Here is a 26,250-nt window from a genome sequence, read left to right on the forward strand (position 1 = left end):
TTAAGTCTGAGTTTTGACTTAAGTTCAAGTTTTGGCTCAAATCTGAGAAAATGCAAGAACACACATTTTCCAGAATGAAAGGAAATTGGTATCCAGCTCAAACATAGTGGACAATCTGAATTTGGTGGACAGATTTCTTTAGTTTTTTAAATTATTTAGCCTAAAAAATGCAATTGAGTAAAAATTTCAGCTGTTTCAAATTGTCAAACTCATTTTGAGATTTGAGTTAAAACTTAAGTTTGTTTCGAGAAATTGGCCCCAGATCTGTGCTACAAGTCGACCTTGACGCCACCCAAGAAGAATGGTCTAAAACCTGGCTACAAGTAACTCGGAATTCGTCCCCGATGTCAAAGGAGGATAGAATATATAATATTGTACAACTCCTCACAGAGGAGCAAACATATTTCTATCGACTGCGAATTACTAAATCATGACCAACAGTATTCTTGAATATTAATAAACAATTTAAGCCAAACTAAGACAATATTAATAGAATTAGAATGAAGTAATGACGTATCCCTTTAATTGACCTAGCAAACGATAACGAACTTTGTAGTGTTAGTCACATCAATGAGGGCAAAGATGTTGTGTTGGCGATGCTACTCTTATTATGGTTACAATTCTTGTGTGTTAATGAATTTCTTATATGATTTTAGTCAGAGATATTCACTTTCTGTAAATCTGGACAGACTTGAGGTCGTTGTTGAAAACAAATCATCAAGGTATGAAAAGTGGTATTACCGTTTGTTGATTGAGTGGTCTCCCTTCGCGTTCCATGGGGATACTTTCGCATGCAGTTTAAGTTGGAGCCTAAACAGGTTATATTTTCTGTAAACAAATTTCACTGCATACTGTTAAACCAGTAGATTATTACAGTCACCTATTAAATAAAGACATGTGAATCAGACGTTGTTCCTATCCTTTTAAACGAGCCTTGAGCATGGTTAGTTGATAATATAGAGGAAATAAAATCAGTTCATTTATTGGCACGCAGGGCTTTTTGCCTTCTGCCTATGTCCGCATCTCTATATTGTTTCCCATATTGGTGACACTTAAATATGTCAATCTCTTTGTTTCCTAGGCAAGGTTATTTTTATGATGTACCTTGAGGCCTCACGTGATAAGACTAACTGGACACCTAAAGTTTAATCTTTGCCTTATTCTAATGGTTATAAGTATATCTGGGAATCCAAAAGAGTAGATTTCCCTGTTCCATATCTGGCAGAATTTGAATTTATAGTTTAAACGCCACTTATGAGCAGAATTGGCACTCTGGTCTGGTGAATAGTTCGTATTTTTAATTTATGAGTGTTTCGCTGTTTAACCATATTTATTATCACTTCATCTTGATAAGTTTAGAACAGAGTTGGTTCGTTGTTTTTCTGTAGTTCTCATTCTTTGAACATCAAAAGGGGAAGGTATCAAAACATTCCTGGAGGTCAAAGGATTTACACAGTCAAGGAGTTTGTAAACTTTGCAATAGCTGTTATGTCGAGCGCTGTATGTGAGTGAGTGAGGGGGTTAATATTTAACGTCACATCGGCAATATCTCAGCCATATCGTGACTCGAGCGCTGTATGTAACGCTCACACTAATGTTATACAAATACCGCAACTCTGTGATATCCATGAACCATGAGACGATGACCTGTATGTACATTCTGGACAGAAATAACACAAAACAGAGGAATTGTAAAGCACAATAAAAACTGTAACATGAAAACGACAGCAATAAAACGGTAAAAATATCAATAGTTTCTGTCTGAACGTCAAATATTTCTTTGACGTTTTCAGAGATCATTTTCCTTCCCAATACATGTCACGTGTCACGTCTTGCTGTCCGCATGTTTCACCGTCGGGTTTATTCTTAGACAGAGATGTTCATCCCACAGTTCAGGGACATTTTCTAGATGTCGGTTTACATATTGATCGACGGAAACATCGACGTCATGTGAAACATGTACATGTTCCAGCCTCAGGCTTGACTTGTCCAATGGTCTTGGCCTTGGGTATTGTAATAGGCTTAGTGATTACAGATGGGCAAAATGGTCAAGACGTCATGGCAACCCACGACAAGACCTCTGACTGACCTCAGACGTCAGTGGACAAAGGAAAGGGGGGTTTAAATAACAAAGACCACTCGATAAGCTAACATAAACTCACAATTCTCTGAGGATACAACCTGAAGGTAAACTACAGCTGTGAGTAGAAGCGTCTTGAAATGTCATGACACCTTGGGCATTCATCTTTCACATGTAAACATATTCACTGTAATGGAATGTGTACGCAGGATTCACTAGGATGTGTTGATTTGTGTTCTTGTGTCGTGTAATATTAATCAGGTTCAACGAAAATAGGGGAAGTATATTCCGGTATAGGGTACCGCTATGTGTGCAGAGTCCCTTGGCCAGAAACAGATGATTCGGAGTTCCAATTCCTTTTGGCGGTGATTATTTGTATGGGTTTGTGAACACAATGCCTGTGCTGATTCTCTTCACCAAAGTTGTACCAATTTGAGACCTTCCTCGCCTCGGAATATTACTTAGATACTCGCCATCCCTCTCACGTTTTGAAACACAATGCTTTTGGTAACATCTTTGGTAGGATTTTAAAGTCCTTCGAACATTACAGATGAAATTCAGACGAACATTTATCTTCATTTCATTTTTTAACAAATTTATGAATTTAATTCACGGTGAATATTCAACAATTGTTTACCACGTTGTAAAGAAGACTCAAACAAGCTAGTAGTAATGAATGAGATCAAGAATATATTTACATGTCTCCTTATCTAACTAGTTTAATCATTTCCGAGGATGTTTTCCTTCCAGTAAACCATGCGTCTGTTAACAAGGGCAGCCCAGCACTCGAGAAACGTGATACTGAAGAACCTCAACACAAGCCTAAAGTCCACATTTGCTGCCGTGGACCTTCTGGATCAGTATGAGCCCAAACCTTTCAAGGCAATGCCAGGTCCTGGAGGTGTCCATGCAGTTCCTTATGTCGGAAAGGCTTCTCACATGTACCCTTTCAGTAAGTGTTTGTGTGCACATGCACATTATCGGTAAACCTGCTCGGGAAGATCAAGTTCAGAATGCTTTGCGTAAGAGGCAACTAACGGATCTGTTAGATGGGCTACTTGACTTGACATAGATTGCGTGGTCTCTACTCTATTACTCATATAGAGCCGTCGTATAGCTGGGAATATGCTGAATGCGATGTCAGATAACAAACATGTTTATACTGAAAATCGAAGATACGAATCATAATTGTTGGGCCAGATATGTTTCTGGGTCTGTCAGCACGATGTCATTGGTCGTGGCTTTCGCGAGAGCGTTAATCTATAATTCCTCCATCATTCTCCTGTAATTTCCACATACGCCAATATTGTCCACGTGAAACTGATTCGTTTTGATATAACGGACGTAGTGTTCAAAGGGGTGTCACACATAAGTAACGCGTTTATCTTGATATATGTTTCATGGGTGAGTTGTATGCAGCCTTGTGTGATGTTTATCTAGGCAAATGTTTCATGTGAAGCACGGCGTTGTAGTGGTTGTCATGCTGGCCACTCATGTTAAAGGTTCGGGTTCGAATCCCGGTGGAGACACACAAATGTGTGACCTGGGTCTCATACAGTGTTGTGTCGATGGGCAAGGCACTTCGTCCACATTGCACACAGTCTAACTCAGCTATTTTAAGTGGGTAACTGAGAGGACCTATACGGGACGCTTAGCACTTAGTAGCAGCTTCGAGAGCACATTCCGCCAGGGTAATGATGTAACTCCAGAGAGCAGCATCGCGCTGGATTGTCGGCGCAAAAAATAACATTATTATAATGATTATAATATTTGTTATTATTTATTGTTATTGTAATAACATTATTATTATATAACCGAACGTCATGACAGCTCATGGCGCTATCCATTCACTGCATCGAAATTACTAATTGCCTTTCTTGTAATGGGAACAATCTTTGCATTTTTTTTTATTTATTTGTTATTTACTTATTTGTTGTTTTTTTTGTAGTTTTAACGAAATACGCACATTAAATGCAATTTCCAGTCTCTGAGTGTTCTCGTCTGGATTGGCTTTAGACCAATGTTGGTTGTTTTGTAAATTGTGGGTGTTGTAGATGATAGGGCACTTAGTCGTGAGATTCTTGTCACTGATGTTTGTTTATGAGCCATGAATATGTCATTGATGTTAGCTTATATTTTGCATTTAACGTTTCTATGACGAGATAAATTTATCAATTAGATTTAGAGCAGTAGGGTGTATACATAACAATTTGTAGCACGCCTTGTGACAAATATCGATTGTATCGCAATAAATTGATAGCGTCTCCAATTTTCATAATACGCTGGGTGGTAGGTGATACTAATTGCAGTAACAGTCGTAGATTAAAACGAATCCTATTTCAAGATCGCATTTGTAATTTTATTGTTCATGATACTATACGAAGTATAGTAGTATGAAGAATCCTTTCGTCAGTATACCAACATTAGATCGTAATGTGTCAGTTTGATACGGATGGGAAGCACTAATACATCAATAGCTCTAACTATAATAATAATTATAATAAAATGGGAAAAGAAAAACAAATTTATCAAACAAAATACACTATTTAGAAATAATGAAACGCAATTCTACAGGCAACTCAAGACAAGTGGTTTTGATGAGCATGATAAACGGCCTCCCATGACTGCCAATGAAAGGTTCTGGAAACATTTCTGGTCCATACCCGACGACTGTAACCTGGAGGCACCATGGGTCAGTGACTGTGACCATGCAATGTATGAGAAATTAACCAGGTCGTTTGTCTGTTACATCTCACAAGATTGCCTGAAGATTCTTATAAAGAAGTCCAAATCTAATACAGCTCCAGGGCCTGATGGCATTCGAAACCGGTATTGGAAACTGTTTCATTCTGTCCAAGCACCACTCCTTCACTGTTTCAATTCTTCTCTATGGTTCTGCAAGGGTCTAAATACTTCTCCCCAAGAAAGGAGACTTGACTGATCCCAAAAAATTCTCGCCTTATCACATGTCTAAATACTCAACACAAATTATTCGCAGGGTGTTAGACAAACCTCGTGTCATCTTATTGCTTGTCCAATGAGATAATTTACAGAGAGCAGAAGGGGGCGCGAAAGGGATGTTGGGGGTGCAAGGATCAACTTCTTGTGCAGAAAATGATTTTAGAGGAGGCTATTTCAGTGATATTGGCATGGCATCTTGTGGAAGATCCCAAGTACACTGTCGTCAGGCTCCCCATTGTTCTCGGTGCCCTTGGTTTGGTACCTCCTGATCTCTTGGAGCAGATCAGGAGAGTGCCCGGGTTCTCCACCGGGAGCCCAGCCCTTCTGACAATCTGGGTAATGCAGAAGGCTGTAGTGTTGGGGAGCCTTTATATTCTCCCTCAAAGTTCTTGGTGGGTTCGACTAGGCAGTGTTTCCTGGGAGAAGTCCCATTCGCTGTCTGGGCTTTAGAAGGGGCGAGGGCCCTGAGCTGATAATGAGACTTATGAGCTGATGATGAGCCAGGATCACCCAAACCCAATCTGCTGCATATCTATCTTAATCTGTAAATATCATAATAGTAACTCACTCGTTTTCATGTCATAACACCATTCATTCAAAATACTACCTATGAACTAATGCCCATTTTCCAGATTTATTTCCCGACGTGGGCACAGCGCTTGAATTAAATTTCCGGTTACTTTGTCATTACCTAATGTGATGCATGGTATGCCAGGAGTTGCGTCCCTTCATCGTAGCAGGGTCTGTTTATCATGGGTTCAAATCCCAATTTCGAACAGACTTTCATTTATACCCGTACTCATTGGTACAACCAAAGCGATTAATGCCTTTATCTCTTTACTGGGTGAGTGAGTCTTGTTTTACGCCGCACTCAACAATATACCGTGTGGCGGCGGTGTGCAAATAATCGAGTCTGAACCGGACAATCCAGCGGACCAACAGCATAATCAGCGATCTGCGCAACTGGGAACCGATGACATGTGTCAACGAAGTCAGCCACCCTGACCACCCGATCCCGTTAGTCGCCTCTTACGACAAGCAGAGTCGCCTTTTATGGCAAGCATGCATATGGATTGCTGTAGGCCTATTCTACCCCGGACCTTCACGGGTCATCTCTTTATTGTGAACTGTGTAAACGTTCGCCCGCCACGCGAAATGCTCCAGAAAGAAACATAATTAGCATGAGGATTATTATAATCGGCGTAAAACACAACTCACTCACTCATGAACTGCTCACGCAGTTTATGGCAGACCTACGGTTTAAATGTCCTCCTGTTTACGCGTCAGTCCTGTTTCGCTTTAGAAGTGTCAAACGCGGCATGAAACCCAAATCACACTTTCTGCTTACTATGTGTTTCAGCACAGTACAACAGCCAGGAGATACAAAAGATTCTCGATTCCCTACACAACAAATTCGGGCCGACGTTCAGGATGGAGTTCCTTGGGAAGTCGGTGGTGACGGAGGACCCCGAGCATATGGACATCATCTTCAGGAACGAGGGCAAATACCCCGCCAGGGCTCCAGTTGAGCTGTTCGACGTGTACGCCAAAAACAAACAACCAGGAACGAGGGATGTCCCTTGTGTGAGTCCTGTTCTTCAGACTTTTTCATTAAAATATTTATGTTTCTTTATATTGTACTGGTTTTGTTTAGTGTATCATTTTTGTGTACATTTTGGATGGTGCATGGATATAGGATTTTCACGTTGATGAAAGTGTATGAGGATAGGATGTTAAGAAGGGTGTATGAGATACGGACGCTGAGAATGGTATATGAGATACGGACATTGATGAAGGTAGATGAGTATAGGACGTCGGAGACGATGTATAAGATACGAGCGTTGAGAACCGTTTAAAAGTAAATTACGCCAATCATGGTGTTTGAGTATAGCACGTCAATGAAGGTGTATGAGAACAGGACGAAAAATGACGGTGTATGAGTACAGGACGTTGGTTAGAGTGTATGAGCACAGGACGTTGATGACTGTGTTTGAGTAGGTTGATGAAGGTGTTTTAGTATAGGACGTTGATGAAGATGTGTGAGTATAGGACGTTGATAACTGTGTATGAGTATAACACGTTGATGAAGGTGTATTGGTATAGGACGCTGATGAAGGTGTGTGAATACAGGATGTCGAAGACGATTATAAGATACGGACCTTGGGAACGGTGTATGAGTAAAAGACGTCAGTGTAGGTGTATGAGAAAAGGACGTCGATGACGGTGTGTGCGTAAATGATGTCTTTTCCTTTCCGTTTTGGTAAGTTGTTTCTTTCCTGTTTTGACAAATGTTTTGACGACACGGACATGGGATTAACTGTGTTTGACAGACAAGGTGACCATGAACAGAAGATACAAGATACCCAGAGAGTGATGTGATGTAATGCACACGTGAGACTTGTAACATATAATTTGCAGGAAAACTGTGCACATACTATTTAAGATGTGGTTGCAAAATGCAATTTGACATTGTGATAGCTACAATTTCTTGATCATGTTGTTTTCATGCTCTCTCATTGATCACGAATTCAGAAATGGACCAGAATGGCACCGTGCCCGCTCTGCGACCCAACAGTACCTTCTTAAACCGCGCTCTGCCGCCGTATACGTGGACGCTCAGGCTGCCGTTGCAAACGACCTCATTGCCAGAATGCCAGCAATCAAATACACTCCAGAGGAATTCAGAAATGAGCTTTTCAAATATGCAACAGAAAGTAGGTTTGAAAAGGCTCTTCAGCCGGAATGTCTCTAACCCATTCAATCGATACATTTCTTTCTTCTAGCAAGCATCACAAAGTAATTATGGGAACGTTACCTGGAAATGTTTACCTTGTTCCGCTGCTCGCATACAAGAGCTTATCTATGTGTTAGTGTCTCTTGGATTAGTTCTCACGCAGAAAGATTGATGACGCCGATGGTGTTGATGGTGATGGTGATGTTAAAGTGAAATCTGTATGAAAGCTACTTTCAATGACAAAACGTAGAGAACATTTTGAACATTTCGAACTTCTTTATTATATCCATATTCGTTTAACCTAAGTCGTGTCACGCCAAGAACACGCCAAAATGACATATTAGAAATTCATTGCCCAGGTATCGGGGTAGTGGCCTTCAACAAACGCCTTGGTTTCATGGCACCCGATGGCAGCAGCCCGTCCCCTGAGAACGCCAGCTACATCAAAGCAATCCAGGCATTTACCTTGTTTTATGAAGACATTGGCTTATCTCTGTACAAAGTCTATCCAACAAAGCTGTACAAGCGCTTTGAAAACGTCGCAAGGGAGGCTAATGGGTGAGTATTTTGACGATTCGATTTAGAAAGCATACGTAAATACGTTCAAACAAAATCTGTGAAAAGCGTAAAAACGGGTCTCTTAAATCTGTAACCAATGACAACAAAGAATTTGAATTTCGCTGTACAAAATTTGCATAGGGTTTGCCAGAAACATTTGGGTATCTTGTATCTTCTGTTCGTGGACACCTTGTCTGTCAGACACAGCTATATTCATGTCCGTGTCATCTAAACAATTGTCCAAAAAGGAAAGTGGGCTCGATGCTTATGTTACTACGAAAACACAGTGCTTAATGGTTCCCAAATATGGTAAAAGTTCATTATCCACTTCCAGCTACGGGCGTATCCACATTAGAGAAGCAATGGTAAAGTTCGATCGTGAAATAAAGGCAGGAACCTTTGACGCCGAAGAGCCAAATCTCATTCTTCAGGTGCAGGCTCATCCTAATTTGACAGAGGAAAGTGATGAGGCCATCATGCTGGACCTACTAACCGCTGGCACATACTCGGTCAGTCCCAAACAGTGTTTTTTTCATTCATTCATTCATTCATTCATTCATTCATTCATAGCATGCTGTTGGGGCGAGAATTGTGCCGATTACATGCATATCCACTGAAACAGATCTTGGCGTATTTGTTCCATGCCTCCACTCACTGGTTCTGCATCATTGTCCAAGTGTTAAATGGCTATTATCTGCGGCTTCTTTTTCAATTTTTCCAACATTAAGCTGCCACGTCTCGAAATCGGCTAGCTCCAGACAAAGCCTTAACTAGCACGTTAATACGAGAATGATCACATTCTTCAGTCAAACGTAATACAGTTTAATCACCTGAGGTCGTAGTGTTACAGAGTTAGGGAGTCTGGTCTTCTTTCAATTGCACTATTTTACAATAGTGGTCGAAGTAATACTTTAAATAGACATGTGTGCAAATGTGGTTTGTAACAAGCAGGTATACTCAGTGTAAAAAACAGGAAGCCCACGGTGCTGATAACTGTAAACTGTTGCTGGCCCCGTGAACAGCTCCGTATTAATAAGAGGAAATTGAACTAAAGTGTTAAAATACTGTTATCAAAGAATTACTTATTGTTATGAAGGATTTGATATGTTCCGCTTTGGTTATTGCATTCCGCTTATCATTCCCTATCTTTACAAGTTCATGTTTTCGTAGAACACAATATGGCAGCCTCCATGTACCCATTGCCATGTGCTCTGAAATGGAACCTTTTCTGAAGCATGAAACATACACGTCTTTTCACTTATAGTGAGACAAACTTACACATATGCAAAAACATATTTTACAAAGCATAACTTGATTTAGTGTCACTGCCATCCGCATGAGACAAACAGCTAAAGTCAGAATGGTCAGTATCTTTGGCAAGACTGGTCTCTGCATGTTATTCGTGCAGTGAGCACAGGGGATTTGTAACTCTCCTTGTTAAAAAGTAAAATGCGCAACAGCAAATTTAACAAAAACAACTTGGTCACTGAAAGCATTCTTTAGACCAAACACGTTTAGTGGTAGATAAAAGGGTAGGCTGGTCTGTGGAAGGTACGGTTTCATTTATCATGATCTATACATACAGACGTCATCTATAGCTAGCTACCATAATTGTAAACTATTTTCAAAACACCCGTAGTCAATGACATGGTAAATTGGTTCACAGGGCAAGCTATGAAATAAAGTTGTAAGCCCGCCATGTAACGAGCAAACAGCGGGCCGCCGGGTAGACGCTGTTTCATACATTGGTATACATTATTTCTGCTGTATTATAGGTGATGTCCATATGTAATTCCATGCCTCATACCGATCTGACAATTACTAACATCAGCGTATGCATCCAGAGAGCTTACACCGGAACAGATATGGACATAATATCACTTTGGCATTGTACATTGTACAAAACAGCCAGCTTTTATTAAACATAATCTTAACTCATGAAGTCAACAATTACTTCCATACTACAGGCTAGTGTATGATTTTCAAAGATGTCCAGCAATAATCTATAGGTACGATTTGATAAATATTTTGGTATGAGGACTTAAAAGTTTTCAATTAGGCGTAGTATATTCCTTTCTGTTTCAAGGATGTAGTTCCTGTATGTACCGGACGTATAATAACTTATTATTCCCATGATAGGCTCTGTATGGAAATGATACTGTCTGACATGGCTGATGCATGTCAGCTGGTATGGATAGAAACCTGTACAATCAAACAAACAAATAAAGATTACACCCTTTCATAACTTGTATGAATCCACACCTTGTACTGCAGTATGGTAGGGCTGTATCTTGTTGTATCTTGCATCTTGTACATCCACAGACTGCTAAGAACGTTGAGTTCATGCTACTCAGTCTTGCCCTGAGCCCCAGCAAGCAGGACAAGTTGTATGAGGAGACCCTGGATATTGTTGGTCCAAAGGGCAGCCCCCACCCTGGCTGATCACATGACCAAAATGGAGTACTACAGGGCGTGCATGAAGGAGTCATTCAGGTGAGTGAGTGAATTTAGTTTTACGCCGCACTCAGCAATGTTCCAACTACATGTCGGCAGTCTGGATCTGAATAATCGAGCCTGGATCATACAATCCTGTGAACAACAACATGAGTATCGATATACATACTTGGGATACGATGGCATGTGTCAAACAAGTCAGCGTACATACTTGGGATACGATGGCATGTGTCAAACAAGCCTGCGTACATATTTGGGATACGATGGCATGTGGCAAACAAGCCAGCGTACATACTTGGGATACGATGGCATGTGTCAAACAAGTCAACGTACATACTTGGGATACGATGGCATGTGTCAAACAAGCCAACGTACATACTTGGGATACGATGGCATGTGTCAGACAAGCCAACGTACATACTTGGGATACGATGGCATGTGTCAAACAAGCCAACGTACATACTTGGGATACGATGGCATGTGTCAAATCAGCGTACATACTTGGGATACGATGGCATGTGTCAAACAATTCAGCGTACATACTTGGGATACGATGGCATGTGTCAAACAAGCCAACGTACATACTTGGGATACGATGGCATGTGTCAAACAAGTCAGCGTACATACTTGGGATACGATGGCATGTGTCAAACAAGCCAACGTACATACTTGGGATACGATGGCATGTGTCAAACAAGTCAACGTACATACTTGGGATACGATGGCATGTGTCAAACAATTCAGCGTACATACTTGGGATACGATGGCATGTGTCAAACAAGTCAACGTACATACTTGGGATACGATGACACATGTCAGCCAAGTCCGATATCCCGTTAGTCGCCCAACAAGCATGGGCAACTGAAGATCATTTCTGACCCCGATGTTCTCGTGCTCATAGTCTTTCAGATAAAAGCGTTCGAATCTGAATATCAAATAGGCTTCACCCACCATCCTCTTTTCTATCTCCGGTGTCCCCTGCCGTGAGATTGCTGGAACAAATCTGAAATCATTGTACAAACAACCCTATTCGCTCACTTACTCTTGAATGGTAGAGAATAGATTGTGTATTTTAATTAGGCGTATTTTGCATTGACTTCCATTTTCGCAAAATGCATACGCTGTGACTCATAATCCATCGAATCACCCATGAGTACAATCCGTGTAACCCTTCTCTGTTTACTCCTGCTGAGAAATGTTGTCATAAACACCAAGGGCACCAACTCGAAGGGCACTATTTTCACATTAAATGCGATAATGGAGACCGATAATGTAAAAAGACATCTTTCATTCTTCTCTATGTAAACTTCCAGGTTAAATTTCCCATTGCCCTTCGGAACGTTGCGAATTATCCCAAAGGATGTTCAGATCGGAGACTTCCTGGTCCCTGTAGGAGTAAGTGTTACATAACTCGTTTACTTTCAACAACATGAAAGGAAGCAATGAGCCCAGGTTTTCTCATTGGGACAATACACTTCAAAATGGCCCACACTGATACAAATCCCGAGACCCAATTTCCCAGCTTAACCTGATGATCGATAAACCCTAACGCTACTTAATCAAACCTCATTTACTTTCTTTGGGTCTAACTTTAGCTCTGGTTCGTTTATTTGGCTTTTTATTTTTATTTTTTGGGGGTGGGGGGTGGGGTTTGTTGTTTGTTTTGGTTTTTTTTTGCTTGAGCAACACTTGTGATATATATAAAGTATAACGAATGTTACTGGGCGAAAAACTATACTGCGAGTCAGTGATGATGTGGTTCGAAAAGAGCAAACATGTACATGCAAACACTGTTTGTTGACCGCCCTCACAAAATGTGCACATATACTAACAACAAAAGAATCGATAATATGAAATCTCATAAAAGTAAGCGTTCATGTTTATATCTTACCCATAGATAACCGGATGTGTGGTTACTGCAAGAACAAAAAGTGCATTTGTGGCATTTTTAGCTCATTTCCAAAGGTCGAGATAGCGAGGATGCGAGATTGCAAGAATGTCCTTTACAGTATTCCATGTATACTGCTTGACAAGTATTAGATGAGCCAGCGCAGTGAACGCGTTTGTGACCAGCAGGCGGGGCAAGTATTCTGGACGAATACAGTTGGTTCCATTCAGGTAGATTGGCGATTAAGCACGTGAATGCATGCTAACCGTGGCGTGAAATCAATACCGCTACTGTCTCGTGTCTCGTAGAACGAATTGGTTCTGTAAAACACTGTCATGACATAAATCATTGATTGAACATTTCAATATTTAGACGACAATCTGTTTCCCTCTTGTTTCAAATGGAATGCTCTGGAAGGCGTTCCCATATATGCAAACTGGGGTCCTTTGTCAGGTCGTTGCTCATCTAATACTTGTCAAGCAGTAGTACTATGTATGTAGATAATTATGTTTTTCTTTCAAAATAGTCTCACATAACCTCAGAAGGAATGGCTTGTATGTGTGTTACACATTTATCAAAGAATTCATAATAGATATATGTACATGGTGAAACTGTAATAAATATTCAGTCTGTCTGCCTGCCATTCAAAAGCGCCTCTGTAAACATCAAAGTCGGGATCAGACAATATAGTAGTAGGGCTGATGCATGAGAAAAATCTCAGAAAAAGCTGCAAACGATTTCTTACATTTCGATTATTTCTTTACATGTGATCAGTGCCGAGGTTCTATCCAAAAATTACAAATTTGTATTTACTACTGTCGGACTGCAAATTTGCTATCGCTATATAGTCTTCTCGACATTCAGTTCAAGTAAATATACAATGCCTTCTACACTGAATGATCTGTGTGTTTTAAGCCATTGCGACCAGTCAATGACATAATTTAATGTTAACAGTCATATGCACTGGATTGATCTTGCCAGACCAATGCATGCAAACTTGCTATGCGAACAGCAGCACCAGTATCCACTCAAGCCTGCACTAGTGTCCGATGGAATAACAGTTCTACATGAATTTGTCCCTCCAGACTGTGGCAGTTTGCAACAATCGCCGCCTCCTTCTGAACAGCGAGTATTTCGAGTCCCCAAATGAGTTTCTACCAGAACGCTGTCTGCGATATGGGACCAGCAAGAAGAGGGACAAAGCCTACCCGGGTGTTGCCCTCTTGCCGTTCGGGTTTGGTCACCGAAAATGCATCGGTCGTCGTTTTGCTGAGCAGGAGCTTTGGCTTGCAGTGACAAAGGTGTTAATTATTGTTGTTACTGCAACTGTTGCTGTTGTTGTTGTCGTTGCTGTTGTTGTCACGGACATGTGTATGTAAGTATTGGTACAGATACAGCATGTGTGATTATCAAGTACATCGATTCAATTATGATTGCGAAGTATGACGTCATGATACTTCACTGATACCCAATTCCCAATGCGACCGCAACCCAACGACTGTCGTACGACATATACCGTAACACTGGCTTAAGACAATCGTAGTGTTATGATCACTGTGTAACGGGGCCCAGGACCTAGATTGTCGAAGCTCTCTTAGCGCTAAGACAGCCGAAATTGCCATACATGAACATTTACGTACGACTGTCTTAACGCTAAGAGCTTTTGAAAATCTAGCCTTTTCACAAAACACTCGTAAGCCTATTATTTTCCCCGTAGCACTCGTCCCTCCTATACTGTTATATATGTGGTCCAAATGCTACGAGAAAAGTTACGAGATCTTGGGCTTGAGAGAGTTTAGTGAAACGGGGCTCTGGCTCGTAAGACTACTATCACAAACGAATTAAAATCTCTCTTCTGAATGCGATTTTCAGATAGTTATGTCTGCATTAAGAAAGTCTTCTTCTTTTTCATCTTCTTCTTCTTTCATATTCTAAATAATCAAGCATAGCATCAGTCCGCATTCTGTTATGGCAAGTGCATCGGAACCAGTCGCTACCATATCTTTGTTTCTCGCATGGTAGAAGTGCTGCGATTCGTAAAGCAAGAGAACCTATGATGGACTGCATAATCTTTATTGTATAAAACACTGTCTTACAGTGTCAGTTAACCCATACCCCTATGTGCCTTGCAGATTGTACAGAATTTCAAAGTGACGGTATCTGAAGGAGATCGAAATTATGACATAATTTACACAACTTTTGGTCAAGTGAAGAAGCCAATCAGCTTCACGTTCACACCAAGGTAAAGGCGCGTACACAGGGGGCAGATTGTTGCTTTAATCCTTCAAATAATTCTCAACGACGACGAATGAGAACAAGAAGAAGTTTAACCTCATAAACCACACGGTGTGACATAGAGAACATACAGATAATTTACAATATGAACAAAGAGGAAGATGAACGAAGGGTAATTTATGATTAACTGTTCTAAAGCCGTGTATCATATTCTAAGATTTCCAGAGGATAAGAATCTAGATGAATAATGTCTTATACTTACCATTTGAAGAGGCATTTACTATATTGCATTCCAATATTGTCTGGAGGACAAGGATTACCTACCGAGGTCACAGCAATAACGTCACAAATCAATACAAGGTCTAGTTTCTTTGGAATCAAGAAAGAAGAGCAATGTCCTCGTGAATATATTGCCACAGAAGATTGTAAAACTGAGTTGTGTCCTTTTGTATACAAAAGAATAAGAATAATATCCGTTTGTATATATTGTGAGCTTCGATCCTTTTGTTAATGCTAGGAACTATGGATTATATCCTGTAGATATATATATATACCCATTTGAATCTACAGTTTCATTTATTGTTTCGTTGTGTCTGATTGTCAAGGGACAAATTGGTTTACCTAGCAGAGCATAAAATATTTTGCTCAGATATGTTTGGACTCAGAAACAACGAATTCCAATATTCATCATTCTTAATGTTTACCTACTACGTCAAACCGAATATCATGACATTCTTATTTTTTTAATTTGTGTTTGAGGAAGAGGTGGTCGTCAGTGGGGAGTTTTCATATACAAGCTATCCTAATATTCATAGTCATGCTTCGAAAGAAACGATTTTTTTCATGTAAGTCAGTAGACTGGAAAGAAGAGATCATTTGCATTTGAAGCCCTAAACGGCATTTGTATCTTTGTATAAACAACTGTTGTAAATACCTCGATATGACTCTGTGCCAGTGCCAAACAACTAACAATAAAGCTTACATCAGTAGAGGCATGGTCGATGTGTTGAGATTTACGTGTAATGTGCCTTTTTCGCGAACACTTGGTGTCCTCTGGGATTTTCAGTGACTCATTCTACGCCCAATGGAATCAGGCTCGGCGGGTAATTGACACTGGTTATTCTCTCTCATTTAACGTCTTTTAACACATAAACAAGGAAGGGTAGACTGGTGGTTAAAGAGTTTGCTCGTCACGTCGAAGACTCGGGTTCGATTCCCAACATGGGTACAACATGAGAAGACCATTCTTGGTGTTTCCCACCGTAATAATTCTGGAATATTGCTAAAAGCCCCGGAAAACAAAACCCACTCACACTTAAGACATAACATTTACATAGCTGCGTTACCGATAGACATGTTACAACTGATAACGTCTGCATAGGCACGGTTTGCATGTTTTGTAAAGCAGAACCCTGTATAATGACAGGACGGGAAGCTGCAAGTTACCCCTGGGAAAAACGGAAGTCGTGTTTGTGGCTAGACGAGATATTCGACGAGGATCGGGCACACATAAATGTATAATATCATGTGGTTCTAATGGTGATTAGATGGAAGATGAAGTTGTGTTTTAGGAGATTAGTGATGTCTGCGTGGAAAATAATATAGTTTTTCTTTATACTATTACATGAAAATGTGAAAAAGAGGTCGAAACAGACAGTATTGAAATATTGATAAATGGACTGTTGTCCTGTTATAGACGTACATTGTTCTTAACTCATGGATACACATTATACTAAAGGTACTCACATCATTGTTGTTAAAACGCTGTAACATATATCCATAACTATTATGTTGCGTGGTCCCCCTCATACAGCAAATAAGGCATGAATTGCCTCTGTTCTCAAAGCAGTGAATGGGTACCCGGTAGAATAAGTCATATGACTGCTAACCGTCTAGCGTCTTACAGTTATCCGGGTAACAATGCGAGAATGCACAGGTGAGTGGAAACAAGCGCTTTATAAACAGACTGGCAGTTTGGGTCACAGACAAAGACGTGTTGCTATTTCTAATATTCGTCATTGTTTACCTGTGGCTAGACGATTCACAGGCACATATCTCAACAAAGTTATAAGTAAATATGAGGGTATAAGGGTATATGTGTCAGCTGAACAAACTTTTAATTTTGTGAAACAAATCACTTGCCTCGTGACCCAACTTTATACGACGACGCTTTAATCATGCACAGCTGAACTGCCGTATTTAGAATGCTGAAACATCATCGACGGAGATCCCATCGTCAAAGGAGAAGCGCAAGTATGAATGACGTTGCGGTGGGGTATCCTAGTGGTTAAAGCGTTCACACGTCACGCAAAAGGTCCGGGTTCGATTCCCTACATGGGTACAACTTGAGAAATCCTTTTTCACATTGCTGGAACAGTGCAAAAGCGACGTACAACCAAACTCAACTCACTCACTCAATCAGTCGTAAAGTATATGTATGACCTTAAGGCGTTCGGGCAAGGCACGTGCATGAAGATTTGCAATGTTAAAACTGTAGTGTACAGACACTGATGTGAAGAACACAGACACAGCTTTTAGGCGCTCTGATAGTTGCTACATTCACGTCCAGCGTTTAGTAAAACGTACGCCATAAGGAAGATGGATGAGAATAATAACTTTTGAAGTAAGGAAGGAGAGGAGATTGAGAATGAGATATTTTAATCACACATCTGTATCAATTTCATCACTGCATTACTGGAACAAATCTTAATCAATAAACACGTGTTGCAAATTACACTGACGTTAATGTAATCAATATCCGACTTGTTAGATGGGGAAGTACACGTGAGCTCCAATCAGTGCGTTTGTGAAATTGGCCAACCTTACGGCAAAGCCATGACAGATAAAAACACCCTTGGTCAAGATGACCTGAATGATTTGGTAGTTTCAAATTGACCGAATTGTGATTACAGCTGACACGTGCGTGAGCATGCATTCTTTCTAAGCCTTCAGCACAGTTCGCATATGTTTTATCAGGGAATAGCCGGCCATTGTGCGCGGAAAACAGAGAATGCAAGTACTAGAGGAAGGTACAGATGCTTTCTTAGGTTGTGTTCCAGTTTCTGTTGATGTTGAAAGTCGTATTTTAACATTTGGGCGAAATTATATATACACATGCACAAAGGTTAAGCGCCACTATTTTCATAGTCTTGATTTCACTACTGAAGATCAGAAACACAACCTATAAATGTTTATGACTGAATTACACTTCCATAGATTCTTGAACCTAAGATTGTCAAGATAAGACCAGTAAAACGTTCTGCACGTGCAACTCCATCTGTATCTTGAAAATCAAGTTTCACACACTTGGTTTCAACGGTCTGTTGTGAGATTCTCCTTTCACTTAAGAGTTAGAAAATCAATCTAGGTGAGGAGTAAGTTAACTACCGCTGAGAGATGGCATGTCATAGGCATGAAAAATGCTGGCATGTCATGCAGGGCCATTGCAAGGCAAATGGGTCGTCATCACAACGTCATCACCCGTTTAGTTGCCAAATATAATCAAACCAGTGGTGTCAATGACAGTTATAGATTTCGTTATAATAGTCACCATTAAGTATCCAAAGTAGCAGATCACAAAACTAGTGGGTTGCGCTTAACCTTTGTGCATGTGTATACAAACAATTTATTTACCTTACCGTCAACTTACACTATTGTATATATACTTGATTGTATATAATCTTGACAATGAGTGTGAGCCTTTAGCTGTTGCAGGACAGCATCTCTGGAGACAATAACATCGATTATGTTATGTATGACATTCACAGTCTCCTGTTTCATCTTCCGGGATACAAAATACAGCTCATTCAATTTTTAATGCCAGTGCTACAAAATACGCAGCTCAGAAGTGGAAAATTCGAAAAAGGTCAAATAGATTCTCTTTTGAAATATTGAACTTGAAAATCATCTAACGTCCCAACCCTTTAACAAAGTTATCCCCTTACACTACTTTCGTACATATATGAAAGAGGTAGATGGAATAGGATACCAGTAGATGAAAGAAAATGTAAATTATGTTGTATGTATGATGTGGGTGGTGAGTTTCATAATATTTTTAAATGTATATATTTTAGAAAAGAGAGATCAATATATATAACAGCTTCCTTTATGAAAAAACCAAATATGTAAAACTTAAAATGACACTTTAACACGATACATGTTATGAAACACCTCAATAATATAAGTATATCATGCAAACTGTAAAGTCTTACCATTATATTTTCTCAGCATTTTATAGGAATGATCTAACGCTAGGTAAAAGTAGTTATGCTGTTTGTAGAAGATGTATTCAGGACGAGTCTTGGAAAATGTGAAATTCTTCACAGATTTTAACAATATTCGATTTATACCACCCAGGTCTTCCTATTGGGAGAATTCACTTCAAAAGGGCCCACACTGATACAAATCCCGAGACCCAATTTCCCAGCTTAACCTGATGATCGATATACCTTAACGCTACTTAATCAAACCTCATTTACTTTTTCTGGGTCTAACTGTAGCTCTGGTTCGTTTATTTGGTTTTTTGTTTTTGTTTTTTGTTTTTTGTGGGGATTTGTTTTGGGCTTGAGCAACACTTGTGATATACTATGTATGTAAAGTATAAACGAATGTCACTGGGCGAAAAACTATACTGCGAGTCAGTGATGATGTGGTTCGAAAAGAGCAAACATGTACATGCAAACATTGTTTGTTGACCGCCCTCACAAAATGTGCACATATACTAACAACATAGGTAGGTAGATTGACGATTGAATGCATGAATGCATGCTGACCGTGGCGTGAAATCAATACCGCTACTGTCTCGTGTCTCGTAGAACGATTTAGTTCAGTAAAGCACTATCATGAAACAAGTCATTGATTGAACATTTCAATATTTAGACGACAATCTGTTTCCCTCTTGTTTCAAATGGAATGCTCTGGAAGGCGTTCCCATATATGCAAACTGGGGTCCTTTGTCAGGTCGTTGCTCATCTAATACTTGTCAAGCATGAGTTCTATGTATGTAGATAATTATGTTTTTCTTTCAAAATAGTCTCACATAACCTCAGAAGGAATGGCTTGTATGTTTGTTACACATTTATCAAAGAATTCATAATAGATATATGTACATGGTGAAACTGTAATAAATATTCAGTCTGTCTGCCTGCCATTCAAAGGCGCCTCTGTAAACATTAAAGTCGGGATCAGACAATATAGTAATAGGGCTGATGCATGAGAAAAATCTCAGAAAAAGCTGCAAACGATTTCTTACATTTCGATTATTTCTTTACATGTGATCAGTGCCGAGGTTCTATCCAAAAATTACAAGTTTGTATTTACTACTGTCGGACTGCAAATTTGATATCGCTATATAGTAGTCGGAGACTTCAGTCTTCTCGACATTCATTTCACGTAAATATACAATGCCTGCGATACTGAATGATCTGTGTGTTTTAAGTCATTGCGACCAGTCAGTGACATAATTTAATGTTAACAGTCATACGCATTGGAACGATCTTGCCAGACCAATGCATGCAAACTTGCTATGCGAACAGCAGCACCAGTATCCACTCAAGCCTGCACTCGTGGCCGATGGAATAACAGTTCTACATAAATTTGTCTCTCCAGACTGTGGCAGTTTGCAAAAATCGCCGCCTCCTTCTGAACAGCGAGTATTTCGAGTCCCCAAATGAGTTTCTACCAGAACGCTGTCTGCGATATGGGACCAGCAAGAAGAGGGACAAAGCCTACCCGGGTGTTGCCCTCTTGCCGTTCGGGTTTGGTCACCGAAAATGCATCGGTCGTCGTTTTGCTGAGCAGGAGCTTTGGCTTGCAGTGACAAAGGTGTTAATTATTGTTGTTACTGCAACTGTTGCTGTTGTTGTTGTCGTTGCTGTTGTTGTCACGGACATGTGTATGTAAGTATTGGTACAGATACAGCATGTGTGATTATCAAGTACATCGATTCAATTATGATTGCGAAGTATGACGTCATGATACTTCACTGATACCCAATTCCCAATGCGACCGCAACCCAACGACTGTCGTACGACATATACCGTAACACTAGCTTAAGACAATCGTAGTGTTATGATCACCGTGTAACGGGGCCCAGGACCTAGATTGTCGAAGCTCTCTTAGCGCTAAGACAGCCGAAAGTGCCATACATGAACATTTACGTACGACTGTCTTAACGCTAAGAGCTTTTGAAAATCTAGCCTTTTCACAAAACACTCGTAAGCCTATTATTTTCCTCGTAGCACTCGTCCCTCCTATACTGTTACATATGTGGTCCAAATGCTACGAGAAAAGTTACGAGATCTTAGGCTTGAGAGAGTTTAGTGAAACGGGGCTCTGGCTCGTAAGACTACTATCACAAACGAATTAAAATCTCTCTTCTGAATGCGATTTTCAGATAGTTATGTCTGCATTAAGAAAGTCTTCTTCTTTTTCATCTTCTTCATCTTTCATATTCTAAATAATCAAGCATAGCATCAGTCCGCATTCTGTTATGGCAAGTGCATCGGAACCAGTCGCTACCATATCTTTGTTTCTCGCATGGTAGAAGTGCGTAAAGCAAGAGAACTTTTGATGGACTGCATAATCTTTATTGTATAAAACACTGTCTTACAGTGTCAGTTAACCCATACCCCTATGTCCCTTGCAGATTGTACAGAATTTCAAAGTGACGGTATCTGAAGGAGATCGAAATTATGACATAATTTACACAACTTTTGGTCAAGTGAAGAAGCCAATCAGCTTCACGTTCACACCAAGGTAAAGGCGCGTACACAGGGGGCAGATTGTTGCTTTAATCCTTCAAATAATTCTCAACGACGACGAATGAGAACAAGAAGAAGTTTAACCTCATAAGCCACACGGTGTGACATAGAGAACATACAGATAATTTACAATATGAACGAAGAGGAAGATGAACAAAGGGTAATTTATGATTAACTGTTGTAAAGCCGTGTATCATATTCTAAGATTTCCAGAGGATAAGAATCTAGATGAATAATGTCTTATACTTACCATTTGAAGAGGCATTTACTATATTGCATTCCAATATTGTCTGGAGGACAAGGATTACCTACCGAGGTCACAGCAATAACGTCACAAATCAATACAAGGTCTAGGTTCTTTGGAATCAAGAAAGAAGAGCAATGTCCTCGTGAATATATTGCCACAGAAGATTGTAAAACTGAGTTGTGTCCTTTTGTATACAAAAGAAGGAGAATAATATCCGTTTGTATATATTGTGAGCTTCGATCCTTTTGTTAATGCTAGGAACTATGGATTATATCCTGTAGATATATATATATACCCATTTGAATCTACAGTTTCATTTATTGTTTCGTTGTGTCTGATTGTCAAGGGACAAATTGGTTTACCTAGCAGAGCATAAAATATTTTGCTCAGATATGTTTGGACTCAGAAACAACGAATTCCAATATTCATCATTCTTAATGTTTACCTACTACGTCAAACCGAATATCATGACATTCTTATTTTTTTAATTTGTGTTTGAGGAAGAGGTGGTCGTCAGTGGGGAGTTTTCATATACAAGCTATCCTAATATTCATAGTCATGCTTCGAAAGAAACGATTTTTTTTCATGTAAGTCAGTAGACTGGAAAGAAGAGATCATTTGCATTTGAAGCCCTAAACGGCATTTGTATCTTTGTATAAACAACTGTTGTAAATACCTCGATATGACTCTGTGCCAGTGCCAAACAACTAACAATAAAGCTTACATCAGTAGAGGCATGGTCGATGTGTTGAGATTTACGTGTAATGTGCCTTTTTCGCGAACACTTGGTGTCCTCTGGGATTTTCAGTGACTCATTCTACGCCCAATGGAATCAGGCTCGGCGGGTAATTGACACTGGTTATTCTCTCTCATTTAACGTCTTTTAACACATAAACAAGGAAGGGTAGACTGGTGGTTAAAGAGTTTGCTCGTCACGTCGAAGACTCGGGTTCGATTCCCAACATGGGTACAACATGAGAAGACCATTCTTGGTGTTTCCCACCGTAATAATTCTGGAATATTGCTAAAAGCCCCGGAAAACAAAACCCACCATGTTACAACTGATAACGTCTGCATAGGCACGGTTTGCATGTTTTGTAAAGCAGAACCCTGTATAATGACAGGACGGGAAGCTGCAAGTTACCCCTGGGAAAAACGGAAGTCGTGTTTGTGGCTAGACGAGATATGCGACGAGGATCGGGCACACATAAATGTATAATATCATGTGGTTCTAATGGTGATTAGATGGAAGATGAAGTTGTGTTTTAGGAGATTAGTGATGTCTGCGTGGAAAATAATATAGTTTTTCTTTATACTATTACATGAAAATGTGAAAAAGAGGTCGAAACAGACAGTATTGAAATATTGATAAACGGACTGTTGTCCTGTTATAGACGTACATTGTTCTTAACTCATGGATACACATTATACTAAAGGTACTCACATCATTGTTGTTAGAACGCTGTAACATATATCCATAACTATTATGTTGCGTGGTCCCACTCATACAGCAAATAAGGCATGAATTGCCTCTGTTCTCAAAGCAGTGAATGGGTACCCGGTAGAATAAGTCATATGACTGCTAACCGTCTAGCGTCTTACAGTTATCCGGGTAACAATGCGACAATGCACAGGTGAGTGGAAACAGGCGCTTTATAAACAGACTGGCAGTTTGGGTCACAGACAAAGACGTGCTGCTATTTCTAGTATACGTCATTTTTCAACTGTGGCTAGACGATTAACAGACACATATCTCAACAAGGTTATAAGTAAATATGAGGGTATAAGGGCACATGAGTCAGCTGAACAAACTTTTAATTTTGTGAAACAAATCACTTGCCTCGTGACCCAACTTTATACGACGACGCTTTAATCATACACAGCTGAACTGCCGTATTTAGAATGCTGAAACATCATCGACGGAGATCCCATCGTCAAAGGAGAAGCGCAAATATGAATGACGTTGCGGTTGGGTATCCTAGTGGTTAAAGCGTTCACACGTCACGCAGAAGGTCCGGGTTCGATTCCCTTCATGGGTACAACTTGTGAAATCCATTTCAGGTGTCCCCTGCTCTGACATTGCTGAAACAGTGCCAAAAGCGACGTACAACCCAACTCACCTCACTCACTCAATCAATCGTGAAGTATGTGTATGACCTTAAGACGTTCGGGCAAGGCACGTGCATGAAGATTTGCAATGTTAAAACTGTAGTCTACAGACACTGATCTGAATTGAACAACACAGACACAGCTTTTAGGCGCTCTGATAGTTGCTATATTCACGTCCAGCGTTTAGTAAAACGTACGCCATAAGGAAGATGGATGAGAATAATAACTTTTGAAGTAAGGAAGGAGAGGAGATTGAGAATGAGATATTTTAATCACACATCTGTATCAATTTCATCACTGCATTACTGGAACAAATCTTAATCAATAAACACGTGTTGCAAATTACACTGACGTTAATGTAATCAATATCCGACTTGTTAGGTGGGGAAGTACACGTGAGCTCCAATCAGTGCGTTTGTGAAATTGGCCAGCCTTACGGCAAAGCCATGACAGATAAAAACACCCTTGGTCAAGATGACCTGAATGATTTGGTAGTTTCAAATTGACCGAATTGTGATTACAGCTGACACGTGCGTGAGCATGCATTCTTTCTAAGCCTTCAGCACAGTTCGCATATGTTTTATCAGGGAATAGCCGGCCATTGTGCGCGGAAAACAGAGAATGCAAGTACTAGAGGAAGGTACAGATGCTTTCTTAGGTTGTGTTCCAGTTTCTGTTGATGTTGAAAGTCGTATTTTAACATTTGGGCGAAATTATATATACACATGCACAAAGGTTAAGCGCCACTATTTTCATAGTCTTGATTTCACTACTGAAGATCAGAAACACAACCTATAAATGTTTATGACTGAATTACACTTCCATAGATTCTTGAACCTAAGATTGTCAAGATAAGACCAGTAAAACGTTCTGCACGTGCAACTCCATCTGTATCTTGAAAATCAAGTTTCACACACTTGGTTTCAACGGTCTGTTGTGAGATTCTCCTTTCACTTAAGAGTTAGAAAATCAATCTAGGTGAGGAGTAAGTTAACTACCGCTGAGAGATGGCATGTCATAGGCATGAAAAATGCTGGCATGTCATGCAGGGCCATTGCAAGGCAAATGGGTCGTCATCACAACGTCATCACCCGTTTAGTTGCCAAATATAATCAAACCAGTGGTGTCAATGACAGTTATAGATTTCGTTATAATAGTCACCATTAAGTATCCAAAGTAGCAGATCACAAAACTAGTGGGTTGCGCTTAACCTTTGTGCATGTGTATACAAACAATTTATTTACCTTACCGTCAACTTACACTATTGTATATATACTTGATTGTATATAATCTTGACAATGAGTGTGAGCCTTTAGCTGTTGCAGGACAGCATCTCTGGAGACAATAACATCGATTATGTTATGTATGACATTCACAGTCTCCTGTTTCATCTTCCGGGATACAAAATACAGCTCATTCAATTTTTAATGCCAGTGCTACAAAATACTGCAGCTCAGAAGTGGAAAATTCGAAAAAGGTCAAATAGATTCTCTTTTGAAATATTGAACTTGAAAATCATCTAACGTCCCAACCCTTTAACAAAGTTATCCCCTTACACTACTTTCGTACATATATGAAAGAGGTAGATGGAATAGGATACCAGTAGATGAAAGAAAATGTAAATTATGTTGTATGTATGATGTGGGTGGTGAGTTTCATAATATTTTTAAATGTATATATTTTAGAAAAGAGAGATCAATATATATAACAGCTTCCTTTATGAAAAGACCAAATATGTAAAACTTAAAATGACACTTTTAAGCGATACATGTTATGAAACATCTCAATAATATAAATATATCATGCAAACTGTAAAGTCTTACCATTATATTTTCTCAGCATTTTATAAGAATGATCTAACGCTAGGTAAAAGTTGTTTTGCTGTTTGTAGAAGATGTATTCAGGACGAGTCTTGGAAAATGTGAAATTCTTCACAGCTTTTAACAATATTCGATTTATACCACGTGAAAAGAACGAGCTTCTTACCTTGCACCAACATGATGAAATCGGACATGGATCCTCACTCTTCTGGAAGTGAATGCTTTATCTACTGGACTACCCCAAATATTGTCAGGACAACCACTGATTGAGATAATGTCTCATACTTGAAAACATCAGCGGCATTCACACATATCTCAGTGTACCTACAGTGCATACAGTATGCTCTCTGAGGGATGGATCCTTACAACATTAAAACAAGGTTTTTGTACAACAGAACTAACA

General features: G+C 39.8%; 1 pseudogene; it reads left to right on the forward strand.

Annotated features, from left to right (window-relative positions):
- Positions 1–2,836: 2,836 nt before the first annotated feature.
- Positions 2,837–14,921, forward strand: LOC137286867 (probable cytochrome P450 12e1, mitochondrial; annotated as a pseudogene).
- Positions 14,922–26,250: the final 11,329 nt, after the last annotated feature.

This window comes from Haliotis asinina, chromosome 6, assembly GCF_037392515.1.
Source record: "Haliotis asinina isolate JCU_RB_2024 chromosome 6, JCU_Hal_asi_v2, whole genome shotgun sequence".
NCBI classification, from domain to species: Eukaryota; Metazoa; Mollusca; class Gastropoda; order Lepetellida; family Haliotidae; genus Haliotis; species Haliotis asinina.